This window comes from Cyprinodon tularosa, unplaced genomic scaffold (assembly GCF_016077235.1).
Source record: "Cyprinodon tularosa strain WSP-4 unplaced genomic scaffold, ASM1607723v1 ctg106, whole genome shotgun sequence".
Lineage (NCBI taxonomy): Eukaryota > Metazoa > Chordata > Actinopteri > Cyprinodontiformes > Cyprinodontidae > Cyprinodon > Cyprinodon tularosa.
The window spans coordinates 1,004,687-1,021,824 of record NW_024037849.1 but is presented as its reverse complement, the minus strand read 5'-3'; the positions used below and the strand labels follow the sequence as shown (position 1 = coordinate 1,021,824).

The 17,138-nt window shown below is 38.0% G+C and overlaps 1 protein-coding gene across 4 annotated transcripts in view; it reads left to right on the top strand.

Annotated features, from left to right (window-relative positions):
- The window catches only part of LOC119784518 (casein kinase I), a 52,074-nt gene that overhangs the window by 15,400 nt on the left and 19,536 nt on the right, over positions 1–17,138 (top strand). The gene's annotated exons all lie outside the window — the stretch shown is intronic.

Below are 17,138 nucleotides of genomic sequence, written 5' to 3'. Positions count from 1 at the left end.
CTGTACACATTGAACCTTTTGTTGGCTTGTTTCATCATATCCACATAGTCTTCATCCTCAATGGTCCTTGCAGGCAGGCCAGAACGCCCAATCCACTTTGCCATTGACTTCTCCAGGGCTTTCTGCTGTTTGGAGTCAGGGGTGGGGGTGTATCTCTGCAACACACTTCCCTTCCTTCCCCAACCTCTGATTTGGCTGTGGTGTCACTGTGTCAGGAATCTAGTTGGGAGGAAGAAATTTAAACAATTAATATCCAGTGTATCAGTAGAAAATCTTTCTTCTATGACAGAGAGACTGACAGATACAAACCAAAGAAGGCACACACACACACACACACACACACACACATAGCCACATGCATGCGCGCCCGCGCACACACATATACATTCACATGCATGCACCCGTGCACGGTCTAACACACCCATTCCCACCACTACAGGCCCACCCGTTCATTACCTTCTTCATATAGCAGTGTGTTGGGACCTCAGATGTCGCTTGAGATTCGCTGTGTTCTTCCCTGCCATTTTGAAGCCGCAGACCCTTTGGTGGCGTCCTTCCTCCGGTGTTTTCCTTCGTGTTGTAAATGAAATGGCTCCATACATCCAGGCGTTGTTTACCAAATCGCACACCGGTATCCGTAATGACTGCGAAGTTGAGCTATGCTACAGCTGACTGAGTGCTGCACGGCACTGTGGGACAGGTGCTGTGTAGGGACAAACAGCTCAAGAAACACTTATATTAACAATTACAAATTAATCATAAACAATTACATTTCTTAATGTCCATTTGTCAATAGATCGTAAATTTCGTCTTAGTCTCGTCAAAAATTATTTTCGTCATTTTTATATTTTCTGGAAACAATTTTTGTCCGTTATCGTCTCGTTATTGTCACAGGAAGAAGGGGGCGTTGACGAAATATTTTCGTCATCTTCATGGTTGACGAAATTAACACTGGTGCCTAGTCACGGGAGGACAGCATGACTTGTTGCGTTGCTTGTGTTTGAGTGAGTAGTGTATTTATCTGAAAGTGGGGCTATAATAGTTGAAGTGTATGCAGGCATGTTGGAAAAAATCAGCTGCAATAGCCACTATTTAACTTATTAGGGCATCACTTAGTTTCTAGACAAATATTGCAGAATTAAAAAGACCAGTTAGCCCCACAGTACCAAAGACAACCCATCCTTGCACAGGGTGAACCAATAAGCTTCACATTAGGTCCAGGGGAGGGTTTAGAACCCAAAGACCCCTTACTGCCACCAATTTAAAGAAATATGCATGGGGTAGACCCTTGTGTACATCATATTGATGATTTTGACAAAATACAAACGCTCCTCAAATCGCTTCTGAAAGTAGGCCTTATTATGTAGGGAGTTATATCCTCAACAACAATATGCCTAGTCCATTAAATAGAGGGGTTGCAAACCAGACCAGACTGGTATGCCTCAGAGGTACACGTCTTTGCTGCGAGCTAAGCAAGTCTAATTTTCAAGAGGAAGCTGGGTGCTCAACTAGCCTATTACTCTTTATGTATGCAACCTGTTCATACAGAAAAATATTCAGGACTGCAGCCAGGTAAAAAAAAGGAATGACTGAACAAATTCCGTAGTTGCACTCTCGAGCTCTAGGCCATCTGGCAGTTTCTTATCCATTAATGTGCAACTTATTTGAGATGACAAGACCAAATTTCTTTCCTCAGAGTTGGTTGATTAGTTGGTCCTTCTGCTGCATGTTTTTATTAATATACAGAAAAAAATAATGAATCTGCAGCTGTTAATATAAAATAAAAAGTGGAGTTCTTAAAGAATTAATCTCATAGCACTAAAAGTTTAAGAGATGGTGTCGCTTATTACATTTTCTGATTGAAAATAGGTTGATGATTTACTACATAACCAATAAAATAACTTTGTTTATTACTCTGATATGGCTGTCTGATTTTAATATCACTCTTTTCTTGTTTGTGAGATTGTAAATGCCAGTTTATGAAGGAGTGTTTATAGTTTACCCTGTATTTAGTTGAGACCTTTTTATCGTCTTTTTTTTTTTTTTTTTTTGTAGTCGGTTGACCCTTTGAGGCATACTTCCCTGCAGCTGGAATAAAGGTGAATGCCAATGAGCAAATGATCAAACGGATGTGTTTCACACCTGGGCTAACGCTCCTGTTCAAACCCTTTGGCTACTGAAAATTTAGTTGCAAAGACAGGATAGAAGAGAGCAATGTAGTGCTGAAAAGTTGCATTTCTGTGAAGGCCCCCCTTAACACAAGGTGCTTCAGCTGTTGCTCCAGCTGAATGCATTTTTCTGACAACCCTTTGTGTGACTAAAGGGCAGATTATACTTCTGCAACCTCACACATCAAATGTCGCTTGGGTCTGGTCGCGAACCAGTTTTGCTGGTATGCTTCTACACTGTCGGTCTGGAATTTCTAGGGATGCACAGCATATACGAGAACTTTGACGGATGGTCATGAGAACTTCGGCTGTGTCGGCGGGAGTGTTTATCTTCCAAAACAACAATGGCGCATCTGCAAGATATCACGGTAACGGAGATGGATCAAGAGTTGCTAGACATCGAAGAATAACAGGTTCTGGTGAACCTCCTTGATTAACCTTTCGTCGTAGCTTTCCATTGTAGTTGTTCCTCGGTTTTTAAAAATGGCATATGATATATTTGACAATACAACACCGTCTTCAGAGTCTTAAGATAAAGAGTGTACTTCTAACAATGGTTTTAGATAACAAAAAAAAAACATTAAAATATTGTTTGCGCTTAAGCGGAATACCTATTAAGTTATCAGCCATTGAATCTTAAAATAAGCAATGTAATGCTGGTAATTCAATTCAGTTTATTTATATAGTGCCAATTCACAACACAGGTCATCTCAACTTTACAGTTCAACCAGATCATACAGTCAAATTGATTAAAAGTTTTCTAAGGAAAACCAGTTGATTGCATTGACTCAAATGCAATCCCTTACACTAAGCATGCTTGTAGCGACAGTGGAGAGGAAAAACTCCCTTTCATCAGGAAGAAACCTCCAGCAGAACCAGGCTCAGTGTGAGTCGACTGGGGTTCAAGGATGTTATTAAACAGTTATAAATAATGTTTATATTTAAAATCAAGTAAAGGTACACTATGCAACATTTTTCAGTTAATTAATGTGTTCCATATCGTTTTGGATGATTAAATGAGTCATTTCAGGTTGAACAAAGGTATTCTCGGCCGCCCTGGTGGTCTGTGGGGGAAATACCGCACTTGCAATTGCAGGAGCACCGACCTGCACCCACAGGCTCAGAAGTCTCGCGAGAGTCAGTCTTGCTTTACGGCGAGAACTGCTACACGCCCCCAGTTAAAAGCATTCTCGTTGCTAGCACAGTGGCGATCTTTGTGCAGTTATGCTACGTTCACGCAGCAAAAGCAGCAAAATCACGTCTGCTGCTTCATTTTTGCTGCTTGTACCAGTTAGTTCTGACGCGCGGCTGAAGCAGCTTTGCTGCTCTGGCTGCGCGGTGCAAAAGTGTGTCTGACGTGCGTTGGGCGGAGCTTCACTATCCTTTCTCTGCCTTGCAGCTATATTTGCTGTGATCAGTGGGAATAAAGTAGTTTTAATATGTGTTTAAGTGAGAAAATACACCTGAAAATGTAATCAGTGCAATCAGTTCATTCAGATTATTATCCTGCCTTCAATATTTTTTCTGTCGGAGGCGCTCAGACCCCCACATACCAGCGGTGCGCCGACAGTAGGAATCCCTTCATCAGCAGCCTCTGGCCGGGTCGCCTCCTCGCGGTTCACCGCGGCAGCTGGTAGGTGTTTTTCATCTAAATAATCCAAACTGCATATTCTGCCGGCAGATTTCTGCATTTTAAGTTAATTTAGGCGTCAATAAACTGTTTAAGAGGAGAGATCATAGCCTCTGATCATCAGCGCTGTGTCTCTCTCCGTGCGGGACCTTTTGCTGCGCCTTGACGCGCGTCAACCATTGACTTTGCATGTAAACTCGCTGCTTCTGTCGCGCCAGCTGCGGTGTGAACGCAGCATTGGTCATTTGTTGCGTTCGCCTGTCTGCTAAGCTCAAAACAACCGCGCCTGGCTTGACGGAGAAACCAGGAGAACAGCTGTGCATATTTACGACAGTGCACTTTTACTTTCGCCCTCTGGGGGGAGCCTCGCTGGAAAATCAACACCGGTTGCATAGTGTACCTTTTAATGGCAAACAAGCAAGGCCGAGAAGTTTCATCTGACCAATATTTGCCTCATGCTCCATTAATGACTGCCTCAAAGACTTCAGAGATTAAGAAACATAGAACACATGACCTTATAGATATGTAATTTTTGAGAATGTAATATATTTGTTTCTTTTATTTTTTGCTTTTGTTCCTGAAATAGCTTTACATCTCAAATACAATTGCACATATTGACTCTTGGGGGTAGATGAAGATCTTACATTCGACACTGATCTCATCAGTTTGTGATAGTTGGCCAAAAATTGTTTCCCTATAGTAATTACTCCCTTTTGCTGATAATAAGCATCTGCAATGTCTGCAGCAACCTTGTGGGATACTGATAACCAAATGCTTCAGTGTTGACACTTATTGTACAGTGCAGGGTGTTTCTATAGCTCAGTCAGAGGCTGATATTGGAGTGACTGTCTAGGACTGTGAACAGAGGCCTACTGTGCATTGTGTGCCAGCCATGTCTGTACAGACTAGTGTCTTAGAGGGACTGAGTAATGAATTTATAGTCCATCTGGCTCCAAAAAACTGCACAGAACGGTTGTTCCTTGACAGCTAGATGTATAGATTAGAAAAGTATTTTTTTTCTGTCAGTATTGTACTTCTATTCTTACCAATGTCACTTAAATCAGCTTAGCAAAAAAGCCAATTTTCTGTCTCAATTTTTTTTGTAAGCAATGTCTTGTTAGTTTAACCTTTTTATACTACAGTTGTTCACTCAAAATTATAAACAAACCTAAAGTAAATTTAGAAAATAATAAAATGTATACACTCAAAAATGAGTTTTATGCTATTGAAATAAATTCAGTGGTTCACTATACTGCTCAGAAGGTCCATTAAAATCAGACTTTTCTCTTATGCAAATAATCCAAAAGGTACCACAATGCTTCAGGGACTGACACTCGGATTTCAGAAACCTCCTTCTTTACACTTGTATATCATACATTTCTGTTTTGTTATTTTTGTAAGGGGAAGACTAGAAGATTTCCATTCTTATACTATATGAAAATCACCAGAGTTTAGATTACCAGTTAAATAAATATATTTTATTTTTTACCAAAATCCAGCCAGAGCACAAAAGACATGTGTAGGACAGTGTGCTTTGACACAATGATTAAAAAAAAAGATGATTCCAGTTTGTCAAAAAAAGTTGTAAACAGTAAAATAAGATGCATTTTTAGCAGTTTGCCATCAGCAGCCTATACTTGTAATAAGTGTAAAAGCAGCACTTTCCAGCTTCATGAGACAGACGTTTCATAAACGGTTACCCATCGATTGGTAGTCATCTTATTACAGTTGTGTACTCTAATTGGGATATTTCTTTAAGACTGACATCACTGTTAAATCCAGCACTTTCCATGACAAAGGTCAAAGCACTAACAAAGAGGGACATGCAATCACGAAGGTGAATCATTCACAGATAAAAAAACATCCCATTTGTAATCCTTTGATGAGACCAAAAGTTTATTTATGTTTGTATACTCCAAAATCATATTTTACAGCTGTTTTTGGCTGTTTGAAGTATTTTCTATTGCGAAAAGAACAAAAAAGTATTAATGTATACAGCCTTTGCTGTTATTTAGTTCTACTTTAAGCAACAATGATGGATTGTAGCCAAGCAATGATGAATTATGGATTTTTTCCTGGTTGTGTCGTCATTGTAATAATGTCAATGGAATGATGAAACTGTAAGTCTACATCCCCAATTCATTAGGCACATCTATTAAAGGTCCCCTACTATGTAAAATTCACTTTTTACAGTCATGTGTGTCCTGAACCCTGTGCATGAGGTTCACAAATAAAAAAATATCACCTCTATCATTGCCCTTCTCCATCTCCTAGCTAATTTGTGCTCAAAATTGTATGTTTGAAATGAACACCCTTTTTGATGTCATTAGGGGAAATGAGCTGTCCTTAGCCATCTCTAGCACCCAAAGGGCGAAGCTATGGCCTTTATCTAATGCAATATTTGCTTCTACCCGCTATCTCTATGAACTAAAGCCATAGAGCTCATTCAGAGGAGGGAACATTTTGGTAAATGCTATCTGCCTACTGTGAGAGGAATTCTATATTCATATTTTTGCACTTCTAGAAAAACATGATCTGGGGTTCTCAGTGTTAATATTTTTTATTTTCAAATTTAGCTTTATATGAGACCTTTATTACGGCTTACTGTTGATTGTAAAAGTCTAGCTCTCTCCCTCTCTTGCAGCCTTAATGATTCACAGATTCTTGTTGACATATAAAAAATAAAGTTTCTTTTTTAACATGGCTTTTAGTAAAATCAGAATTAAGTTATCAGCTTTATTTAAAGAAAAATCTATTGTGGTTATAGGCAATTTCTGACCCAGAGCTTGGCTGATTGTCTTGTCAGACTTATCACTTAAGTCTGAATATTTAACTCTTGAGTCTTTTATTGCTTTGTTTCCCCCCAGCCATGGATGCTTCTATTAGCTTCTGCTTTCCCTCATCTTTTCTTCCCCCCTCTTCAGACTTTGACTCTAATAATGTGTTCATTAACAATCATAACTAGCCGACCATTGATTGAAGGACTGCTGTCTGTTGGATCTGTCTAATATTCTGCTACAGCAGTTAGCCTTTCAGTCTAGCATAAAACGGTGCGTCATGGGTTTCAAAGTTTGCACACAGTGAAACCTTAAAGCAATGCATGTTTAATTTTTTTTTTAAATGTACTGTTTATCACAGGCTTTCTATGACCGACTGATCCAGGAAATTATCAACATATTCCAATCATGTTCCCTCTCTAAACAGACCATAGTGTGTTGTCAATGCAACCTACGGTAGTAGTGGTCATATGGGACTCAGTTATTAAAAACTGACTGGATATTTATTTCTATGCTGACTGATTACATATCAAGTCAAACACTTGTCACCTGCAGCCAATTTCCCATTTATCTCTAAAGCCTCTTTTCTGTCAGCTGCACTTGGCCTGGCTTTACTGCTCCATCCCACCAATTTTTCAACATTTGCATTATTGCCTTTTCAGGAGCTGTACCAAATTTCTTTCATCCCAACTCAGGAGTTGGAAAGATCAGAGACAAAGAAGGCTAAAAAAAGCCAGAAATGATACTGAAAAAACAGGAATGGAAACATTTGAAAATTAGTTTGGAAGAATAGAGGCAGGCATAGTGGAGCTGATGGAAAAGGGGCTTATTATTAGCAGGAAGTATTTTGTTAAAATCTTTTTCCAAGAAAAAAAAAGTATAAAGGTCTCTTGTAGTTATTAAATAAATAAACAAACATATATTTTGTTTTTATTTTTTTGGTTGACTCTCTAATGCAGAGGCATTTTAGTGAGATGTTTTCTCTTAGTGGAGTCACTATCTGTGCCGGGCAGTCGTGATATTGGGATGGAAATCTGAGGTGTTGAATCTAGCTCTCCTGTCTGCCTCCCACTGGAGCATGATAAGCAGCTCTCATTGCAGTCTAGCTCAGCAGCTTACACAAGCTCGCCATGAGGCAGTTGTCGGAGAACTGTGAAGCCACAAAAGCCTTATCAGCATGTTTGTCTGGAATTAAAGTGACATTTTGACGATTTAAGGTCCTCCCTTACCCCTTTGGGGCCTTCCAGAGTGCATGCTGGGCAGACTGGATGAATAAATCGTGGGATGTCAACTGCATGTAAAAAAGCCTATCTTCAGTCAACTAGCTAATCCTCTAATTAATTAGTAGCCAGAAGTAACCCTGTTTGCTCACACAGAGGCACATTGTTTCTTTGAGAAGATTTAGTCATAAAACCTTCACAGGGATCCGCTTGGGAAAAAGTCGACGTTGCAGAGAAGATGATTTGTGCAGCATCAAGCATGATGATGCAGTTTTGGTTAGAAATACTTTAGTGTAAATTGTAACCTTACGAAGTAACTGGTTGGAAATTGAGCGGGGTGTGTGCCTGTAAAGCAGTGTGTTCTGTGTAATTGCACCTTCAAGGGTTACATCCTGGATCATGCTGAAGCACTATTTACACTATTTATGTTTATACCTCTTTGCATTAGTCACATTTTATGCCCCTCTCTGTATTTTTTTTTCTTAACATATTTTTTTTTCAATTGGGGGAACTATATCTCATTCTGTTTCTGTTAGTATTGGTCCTCCATGTGTTTACATTTTGTGGCTTCATTTGGAACCTGTGTTTATAGCACTTTAATTTAAGAGGTTAAATAGAACCAAAATAACCCAGTAAGGCTTAGATGATTATAATTTGGTTTGGGGAAAAAAAAAGGCCAGAGCGGCATTTTAGGACTTTATTTTTTGTTTTTTTTTTAAGAGTTTAAAAGATAAGTTTAGAAGGTGATTTAAAGGTGGCACGCACCATGATAAGAATTAAATACTTTGCCCTGTCATTAAGGCAGTTTTCAAGGCAACATTATATAAATTATTTCCTTTTTGTTGTATTTAAGACTTTTGGATACTTTGTAGAGGGAAGTTGCTGATCATTTTAAATTAAATAGTAAAATATCCATTGGTGTTTGGTGAATATAAATTTTTAATTCTGACTGCAACAATCTTGATGGAACATCTTCTGCTTCAGTAAAATCGCTTTAAAACATGTAACAGTTTCACCTTTTTAATGAGCCTGCAGTAACTATGAGATAAAAAGTACAGCGGCCCTGCTCCCACACTGGGTGGCTAAATAATACACAGCAGCAGTGGGAGGAGTGGCCAGTCGATACTGGTCTGGTGGAAAGATTTATATAAGACTTTCAAGGTAACTGAAAGTTCGTTTTTTGTTTTGTGGTTAAACCAAGTCCTAGGACAAGACATGAAAGGGACAGTGACTGGTTTTCTTGCCTTGTATTGACGCTGTTGAAATTAGTCTTCATTGTAAAGTTGGTTTGTATTTTTCTTAGAATGACCTTAAAGATAGGCAAACAAAGTTTTTTGGATTAATAAAATCACAAAGCAGTTTTGGACTTAATGATTTAGAAATCAGTAGATGACCTTCAAAGATAACTGATACCCTTGCCAGTAGTTAAAGTAATAACCACTTTTGTATTGAAATGCAAGTACAGACAAATATTCCTGTTAAAAAAAAAAGACTTAAGCTGTTATATATATAGATATGTGGATGCACTGTATACACCCCATGCACCTTTTCCTCCTTCTGGTATCTTCTTTTGACTATTGAGACTGTGACATTAACAAAGTCTGTCTTATCTTATCAGACACAGTATCTTGTAATAAGATAGCAATAATAAGCCCAACTACAAAAATTTGCATCTATCCAACTGGTGTGTAGTCCTGGTTGACTTTATCATTACCAGCCATTTTTTTGTTTTTAGCACCTACTATTATGGGTTTTTTTGAGCACATACTGTCAAATCAACATGAACACAACAGCCTTTATTGTGCTTATGCCATACCTTGCTTAGCTGTTTATTGACAAAGAAGATTTGGCTTTTGGGTTCTTGTTTTTTGGGCCTCCCATGAGTATATGTTGATGCCTGGGAATATTTCTATGTTTTGCTATCCTCTTACAATATCCTTTCAGATCTGGATAGTTCATCGATATACTAGTGCCTTGGGGAAATTGTTTTACTCTATACCTCTTCACTGACTTCATTTGCTTTGATTTGGAGTCATTTGTGATGACAGATATATTACACTCAAGGTTCTTTTTGTTATTTTTTTGCACTGCTTGTGAAGGAAATTGCTTATAGATAGCAGGTTAAGATGGTGGTAGAAGGCATTTCTACTGCACATTGTTTACAGTAAGATAAGATCGCTATTTTTCCTGGAACTGTTTCTTCATTTAGCTCTCCCTGACTTTGTAAATAACACCTAAAAGTCAAACAATATTATATGGAACAAAATAATTAACAACTCATCGTCATCATTGTGTGCAAGTGCCTGAGGATTATATTTACATATGAAACATGATACGTGCTCCTTCTGTAATTTCATTAGAAACCGTTTTTTTTGATCAAATAAATTTATGCAAGTAAGGAAATTTCTCCTTTTGGAAGTACATGGAGCTACTCCTGTATATTAAAGTAACAAACATCTTAATTTGGATCAACAGTGTATCCCACCTGGTTCAGTTATGTAACCAGTAGCAGCAAACATGGTAAACTACTACCCTGTTTAAATTTTGTCACAAGTTGCAATCTATTACCTGAACGCACACAATCAACCCAGCATTTATTGTAGAATGTTTTTATTATTAGAGAGGATATTTAAGTTATTTTAATAAGATTAAAATGTTTTAATTTTATCATTAATGTTTAAATGGGTTACTGGACAAGCTCATTGGACTAAAGTGTACAATATTCTGAAAAAAAAACAATACAGCTTAAAGTTACTTGCATTAGCTTATTTTTATTTATTAATTTTATTAGGGATGCACGATATTGGGATTTTGGCCGATATCCGATATGCCGATATTTTAAAACTTATGTAGCCTATAAGCGATATCGATACTGATGTTAAAGCTGGACAAAAATAAGTAGTCATTGAAAATAGCAGTTTTGTTATCCATTTCTGACACTTATAATAAATAATATACTCAAATATATTTTCATATGCTGCTATCAAATTGATTTTTAAAAGCGCGGTATCGATCTATTTTACTTTCAAAATTTGTGAAATTTCATCGTTCTGTTACAAACTCTCGTGATATTTTGCAAATTCTTGTGAGATTTTGTTAGTAAAATAGATCGATGCCGCGTCAATATATCAACATATAAAAATATGGCAATTTTGTGAATTTTCGGGGGATTTTGTAGCTTAACGATGACATAGCAATATTTCATTAGTAAAAGAGATTGATATGGTGTTTTTAAATGGCAATATATCAGCATATGAAGATATTCTGATATTTTAATGTATCAATATTTTTTCCCTCGTCTTTAGAAGTTTTTAAGTCTGTAAAAAAGAAGTTTTTGAGGAAGAAGAAAAAGTAGTACTTTTATTATTTTTTTTAAGACTTTAGAAACTCAGAAGCTGATCAAATATCGGGTTAAATATTGGTGGGGTGGCCGATGTCCGATATTCAGTTTTAAGGCCGATACAGGCCGATACCGATAGGGGGCCGATTATATCATGCATCCCTAAATTTTATATATGGGAAATAAAATCTGGCTGTATTTGAGTGCTTTTTGGTTCCTCCTAAAGGTGCATTTCTAGTACGTTCATTTTAGAAGCGGAATATAGTAATAAGTCCAAAAACTACATATAATGTGTCATAAATATAATTTATTAAAGACACAAATTCAGGGCTTCAAATAACAACTGGATGATTCTTCTTTGTAATTTGAAATATAATGTTTTAATGTTGAACATTTTGTGCTGCACCTTTATGGTGGCCATTTGAGTTGTTAACACTTTCAACTCCTAAGTGTAATTTTGATTTATAGCTTTTTTTTGGTTTGGTTTCCATCAGTTATTAAGCTCATTATTCATGTAAAAAAAAAAAAAAACTCAACCAAAATGATGGATTATATAAAAACTACAAACAATCTAAGCAGCTCAATATAATCACATTGGAGTTTGTTAGGCTGCTAATGGCTCCATCTCAGTTTGTTAAATCTGATCTGAAACCGGAGATGTGCTGCACACCAGCCAGCTGTTGCCCTCTGATACCACTTCTTCGTTTCTATCACATACACCTTTGATCATACAGACAACATCAGTGAAGATCCATCCCACCCTTTCCATTTTCATTGCTGAGCCTTGTTATGATCACTCAGCAAGCTAAATGTGTTGAAATAAGGGTTAATTAGTCCAAGAATAAATTAATCTCATTGCCAGTTGTGAAATGGTTTGCTGTGAGCAAGCAAAGGTCAACAGCTATTCTGGGCTGTATAATGCTGGGTCTGTTCTTCAGGACGTGGCATACATATACACGCCCTGTCACAAGTCACATGGGGTTCATAGATAATAAACAACACAGATATTTATTTATACATTGCGTTACATCATCTCAGCTGTCCATCTTGCTCATAGTATCAAATGACTCTCACTCTCTTCACCATGCACTCATGTGTTAAGGTTTTTCATTTAAGCAAACTGGAGTACTTTATTTAAATAAATGACATGCTAACACGCTTTGTCATCTGTTTTTTTTTTTTTCTGATTCACTGTTCAATAAGCCATTTCTAGACAACGTTGATGAACGATGACACCCTGTGTCTGATGGCTATCCTTACCTCTTCTCCAGTCCAGAAGGAATAAATTCTGTATTTATTTCCTCTTCATTATGCCCTTCCAAACCAATATATCGTAAAATATATGATATTGTAAATACACATGTCATCAAAGATATTACGTCAGGTGGAAATATGGAAACTGACACCAAGGCTTTCAAAATAAAAGTAGTTTAAAAAGGAAAACGCATAACATCTTATCTCATAAGTGTCAGGCTGCTCAGGATGTGGTTCTGTTTTTTTCTTTTTCAACTTCTGCAACATTAATCAAATCTCTACGCCTTTTATTCACAGTAATATAGAGATACTGCTATTTAAATTTGTTATATTTGGTAGAACTTTTTCCTTGTCAGTTTGAATAAGAAGCCACTAATGGCTTGCTTCTTACTTCCACTAATTTATTTACTCAGTGTAGACGCCAAAGCATCCCCATGGTAAGTGAGTTAGGGAATCCTGGGAGATATTGATGCTGTCATTCATTCATTCAAAGAACCGTAGCCTTTTACACATTGTTCTTCCTTTATTCAAGATTTTAAGGAAGAGCACTTAATTATATGTATGGAGGCTCAGGAAAACCTTGGTGATGAAAAAAAAAAATGCTTCATCAGGCACTCTCCGCTTGGCCCTGGTCGTTTACACAGCTACAGCTTAGCCCATCTGCTCTGAATAAAGATGACTCCTAAGTACATGGAGCTGCCATAAGCCTGTGTTTCCCATTGTAAGCTGTTTTAAAGGGTCCTGCAGCTTGCTGCCATCTGTTTTTTTTCCTACTTTTTTTTCCTCGGTCATTATTTATATATTTAGTATTTTCTGTCTCACTGCTCTTCACTATGGCCTGACTTGTGTGAGACATGCTTATCTGTTTTCATGTGGGAGCTGGATGACGCTGCAGCAGTTCCCCACTCCACCTCCCTAGCCAGTCACGTGTTCCACTCCCACAGGCTTCCACTCCTCTCTATCGCCTCTTGTCTTCCACTCAGTTTCTTCATTGTTGCTTCAGTAGTTGTATTTCTGCTCGCCGTGATGTCTCCGGTTTTGACTAAATGATCAGATCAGAGAATATTTCTGAAATAATTTTTGCTTTATTTTTGTATTGAGTTAATATTGTATTTAGTTTAAGTGAAACCCAACTTGATTATAAGAAGTAAATTAGGGGTAATTTTAATTTAAGAGAAACACACTCGTCGAGCTGTTCTTTATTTATTCAGATTTTCTTTGAACTCTGTTAGATGGTTTTGGCAAACGTTTTTTTTTTCTCTTTATAGAAACCAAAAAACAAAAAGGATAAACTTTGAAATACAGTTTAGCTGTAAATTGAGCAATTATGATGCTGTTAATATTTATTCATGCAAGCATATTATTTTTTTATGCCAAAACATTTTGACAGTATATATTAGTTGAAGCATTACTAGACGGAAAAAAGTGAAGCTACAAGTGTAAATACATAGTATAAATAGATAAAGTATTTTAACCTTTAAGCCTTATTTCCTTATGATTCCAGAATTTAAGTAGTAGATTATCAATAATTTTGTCTACCAAAATCCATCAGTGCATCCTTCCCTGGTCCCCAGCAACCTGATCCAGATATGATACAGAGATCAGGTTGCTGGGGCAACAGATAACAGGGAACCCAGACATCCTTTTTTCATCAGCATATTTTTGCTATGTAGTAAGGTTCCTCAAAACCAGCCTCATTCCAGGTCTGGTTTCCTGCACCTTTTGGCTGTGCCTTAGTTTCAACTTGCAAAATAATCAGGTCATTAGCAGGTCTCTGGAGAACTTGACTCCTTGCTGAGGAGGTCATTAGCCATTTGATTGAAGTGTGTGGAAGCAGAAGCACATCCAAAAGGTGCAGGACATCGGACCCAGAGGGCCGGAATTTAGGAACCCTCCTATTTATAGCCCCTCCAAGGAGTCCTGGGTCTCCAGTGGGGCCTTGTCCAAGTGGAACATGCCTGGAGAGCCTCTGAAGGGAGTCTCTTTTGGGGTGTAGTACTCAGATGCTGGAACCACCTAGACAGGCTCCTTTTGATGTGGAGTAGCTCTGCTCTAAGCCCCCTGTGTCTGATGGCTTTCCTTACCTTTTCTCCAGTCCAGCCAACCTCTAGAGGAAGCTCATTTTTTGGCGGCTCCTATCAGAGATCTCTGCCACTCTTAAGGCTGATTTATACTACGAAACTAGGTTGTCTGCGTAGGTTTCGCAGTGTGGGTAGAGACGTCCCGCCCCCTCCGCAGACACTCTGCTGCACCTCTCCCAAATTGTAGGTGACCGCAGACAGGAGGCCTCTGATTGGTCAATTCTACCTCCGCTCTACACTATGCATATTTCCTGTTTGGTACCTTACTGGCTTGTTTTGTTTGTATGACCTCCATTGTGGGAAAACGACTCATGAAGAGGGACTAGTTAGAGCGAGGATCCCCTCTTTTTCGCCCTCATGTCCCTCCGTTGTCAAACTTGCCCCCACTTCCTCACTGCCTCAGCCGTATCTAGACCCACAGCTAGTTCGTGATTGTCCCCTTTACGTTGTGGCGTGGAATAAACATAGTGCAGACCACGCTTCAAAATTGGGCATGAATCAAAAATGTCTGCGTCACACCTGCAACAAGTTCACTGCGACACACTGCTGCGGGAGTATAACCAGCCCTTTAGTCTTTTTCCCCTTTTATTGTCTTTGTGCAACACAATTTACAGAAGTTAAGTCTGGTCCATATGAGGTTGTTGGGTATTATGAATCTAAAGGAAGAGAGAACTGCATAACTGTATTGATATAATAAAATCATATAATATTAGCAGTGGGAAAAATTCAACTCTTAAATAAAAACTGGGGGACCCCATTCTATTAAAAAGCTTTTTGAATATTTGTGCTAATTTAGATTTGTAGATCGAAGCGCCTTTTCAGTTAATCGATTATTTTAAGGAGCTTGTGGCAAATAACATCTCCCTTTCTCTTCGACTCTGTATAGAATAAATCAAGTGCTAATAGACTGTTAGCAGGCATCTCTCTGGTTATCTGTATGGGTAGAACCTAGGGCTGAGCGAAATGACAAAAAAATAAAATCTCGTTTTTATTTTCTTTTTTTTTGTAAACTTGGATGATTAGGGTTTTAATCGATTTTACTTGAAGTATTAAAAACTACATGTATGTATTTTAAAATATATTGTGCAAAGTGACAAATATTTAGCCAACAATTGTTCCCCCAACAATAATTGTACAGATTTTTTTTCAGTAAAAAAAATTACATCTATATATTTAGTACAAGTAGGGAAAAAAAAGCTTAATTTGCTGAAACATACAATTTATCGAACAGTCAATAACTTGTATTTATCTTCTGGGAAGTAGGCAGTTTGTAAACAGAAGCTGTTGAGAGCCCAGTTCATGTCGATATAATTAAAAGTTACACTCATGAATGGCTGAAGAGTTCGACTGAACCAATTGTCTGCAGTAGTTGCAAAAACAAAGCAGAGTTAAACTTTTCACAGTGCGCTTGTAGTGTTTCATTCTACAGTTTTGGTAGCGCAAACTCCACAAAGTATTTTTGCGACTCAGTGTGTCATTTTGCATCACACACTTTTAGCATGTGAAGGAAGCCAGGCTTCTCTACTATGTACATGGGCACCATCTCAATCCCTATATGAACAGCTACAGCGTTGATCATCTGCCTTCACCGTACACTACACATACGTATGGAACCGCTTTAGAAAAATTAGGCGGCCAAGGTTTGTGGTCTTTTCCTTTCGGGAACGTGCTACCTAAGCTGCGAGCGCTGCTCCCATTCTGTGGGCTGCCTTTGCCGGGGATGCTGAAACAACTTATTTGCACACTACTGTAGTCTGCTCCACATCAGCATTGTCAAAGCTGAACCACTTCCAAATAATCAATGAAACACAAGTCCTTTTTCTATCGCTGCCATGGCGTGAGTAAAGAGTGCAGCATGCTATTGGGCGGAAGGAGGAAATAGGTGGAAGCAAACGCGCAAGTATAAAAAGCAGAAGAAAAAACTTCCTCAATTTTACGATTTAGGAAAATTTTATACAGTGGAGTTTTGAAAACATGAATTATCGGATTAATTCAATTTATTGTCCAGCTCTAGTAGAACTTCTAACTGTAGGAAAGTACAAGCTCAAATTTTTGCACCATGATTTTCTGTTTTTTTTTTTCTATGGACATAAATCTTTTAAAAACCTGATATTCTGTAACTGAAGTGAGAAAAACATTCAATAGCCTTCTTTCAGATTACTGAGTGCCTCAAAAATTTATATATAATTTAACATGTTAGGTCTAATTTGTCTGATTTTCTTATTTTTTATTTTTTTGAGATTCAAGTCAAGCATATGCCACATGTTGACACAAGAATGTTATGATTCGTTTAATGAATTCAATATAGTACTGTATGTGAACCCATGTACTGTTCTGACTGACCCACAGGGCCTACAGAATCCTTCCTGTAGAATTAATCATGTCGAATATTAAAGATTAAGGCAGATTAGGGGCAAGGAATTAAGTTGATTGTGTTAGTTCTAACCTCCCCAGGTTTGTCTGAAATGCCCTTGTCATCACCAAAGTGGGGCTAATCAGATTACATTTTAGGTTGCGGGGCGTCAGCTGGCAACACAATGAAGCAGAGGGCTTGTAGGGTTGGCTATCTGCTATGTCATCACAAAAGCCTGCCATGGAGCAGCTTAAAATACTTTTTATGCAACCACATTTCACACACTCTGGCCCAGGACTTCAGTCAAACAATACA